Below are 2,257 nucleotides of genomic sequence, written 5' to 3'. Positions count from 1 at the left end.
ACTCTTAATGGTTTCTTTAATTTTTTTCCAATCAAGTTTTATATTTGAACTAGCAAAGCATTGTGTTGCTCCAGAATCTATAAAAGCATTTATAAATTTTTCTGTTATTTTTATAGTAATAAATGTGGCATTATTACTCAGTCTCTGAGTCTGTTTCTGAGACATATTCAAAAATATAGTCTAGGTTATCATCAGATTCCTCTAAAGGTTCCATAAAACAAGACTTAGCAATTTCTATTTGTTTAGTAAGATCTTTTTTATCATTCTTTTTTGGACATTCATTTGCATAGTGTCCTTCTTCTTGGCAATACCAACACTTACAGTTTTCTTTTTTATTTGGGCAATAGTCACTTTTTTGCCTTTTGTTTTTATTGTTATTTCTTGTTCTAAAATATCTCTTTTTTCTCCAGTTTGGATAGTATTTTCTTTTTCTAAATTGATATTTTCTCTTTCTCTGAAAATTTTTATTAAGCCCATATTTTTGGGGTATCTCCTCATTATCCTGGCAGCAGATTCTAATTATATTTGCAAATCTTTTTTGAGTTGCTTCTTGCATACAACGTTCTTTTATTTCCTCTCTTATTGCAGTGGTTGCTCCACCAAAATTATTTTCAATTGTTCCTCTATTTATTTCTCTTATAAATCTTCCCATTATAAATTCGTTAGCAGGATATGGAAATTTTGTTATATACATGCTAAGATAATGATTTTTATCTTCTTCTTTTAATTTGTAATAATGTATTCTATATTCACATATATAAGATTCCACATTACATAGATCATATATCTGGATATTAGCTAAATGGTTTTTTGCTTCTTGATATTCTTTATTATAGACTTCTTGTCTATGATCTATAATATTTTTTCCAAAAAATTCTTTATATAGAATCATCATTATATATAATATCTTATCATAAGCTGATGTTTTTGTTTCTAATTCTTCTATTTATATAATATCTTATCATAAGTTGTTGTTTTTGTTGCTAAATCTTCTATTATTTGGTTTTCTATTGATGTCATATAATCTCTTATAGTTCCTTTAGTATGAAATCCTATGTAATTCCAAATATCTCTTCCAAACAATTCACTAAGCTTTGGATTAGTAAAAGCTTCTAATAAAAAGGAATTCAACCAATTTTCAAAAATTTCTTTTTCATTCTTTTTACAGTCTAAATCAAGCATTCTTTCTCCTTCCATTTCCTGGATTTTAGGAACGTACTTTGATGGTATTTTTGTATATTTTGAATCTTTATTTATAAACCCTTTTTTAAAAGCATAATTATCAAAACTTGTTTCCCATTTATATTGAGATTGGTTATCTTTAGATGTTCCAGCTTCATTTTTTACTTGTATTGGAATTGTTGGTTCTTCGTCACTTGAATAATCTAGGATGTGTTCTTCATTTTCTATATTTTCAGAATTTACTAATTCTTCTTCTATCTGAAATCCTTGTTCCATAATATTATTTTCTTGAGCCATTTTTAATTGTTTAAAAAGCATTGTAACTTCTTCTAATTTTTCTTCAATATTCATAATTTTAGTGGTGATTTTACTTTAAGATCTGTTATGTTAATTATATTTTGAAATTTTTCTTCTTTGGGATTCTCTTTTTCTTTATTTCTTTGAAATTTTATGGATACTAATATTTCATCAAGCATATCTACTATAGAATTTAATTGTGGGTTAAAAGTATGATAAAGATGTGGGGAATCATTTCCATGGTAACATTTCTTAGAAATTCCGTGTGAAAAATAAGTTTTTTCAGGTTTTTGAAGTCCTTTCAATAAAACTTACAGTAAAATAAAGATTTTGAGAAAAATCATTTTGTATTGATTTTAAGAATTCGGTGTCATTACAGTTAACATTAGTTAAAATCATTAATTTTTGATCTATTAATTTTGATAACTTGATTATTTCTTCTCTTAAATCTTCTAATTTACTTTTTTCCATTAGGTGACGCTTTTCTTTATGAAGAGTTACGGTTTAAAGTGTGGCTTTAGAAAGTGTGGTGTAGACAAATCTTTAAATCTGTACCACTTTTGCTCTGTATACTAAAATTCTCCGTTAATTAATTGGGAGGATATAATACTTAAATAATTAGGATTGAAATTTTGAACACGGTTGTATTTTTTCTTTCAAATATTATTAAATTAATTAAAGAATAATTCTCTTTATTTTTACCTTCAAATTTTATTAAATTAAAGAACACCTCCTTCTCTCTCTCTCTCTATATATATATATATATATATAGGATTTT

This window comes from Arachis duranensis, chromosome 1 (assembly GCF_000817695.3).
Source record: "Arachis duranensis cultivar V14167 chromosome 1, aradu.V14167.gnm2.J7QH, whole genome shotgun sequence".
Classification (NCBI taxonomy): domain Eukaryota; kingdom Viridiplantae; phylum Streptophyta; class Magnoliopsida; order Fabales; family Fabaceae; genus Arachis; species Arachis duranensis.
The sequence above is the reverse complement of the archived record's forward strand: the minus strand, read 5'-3'. Positions refer to the sequence as shown.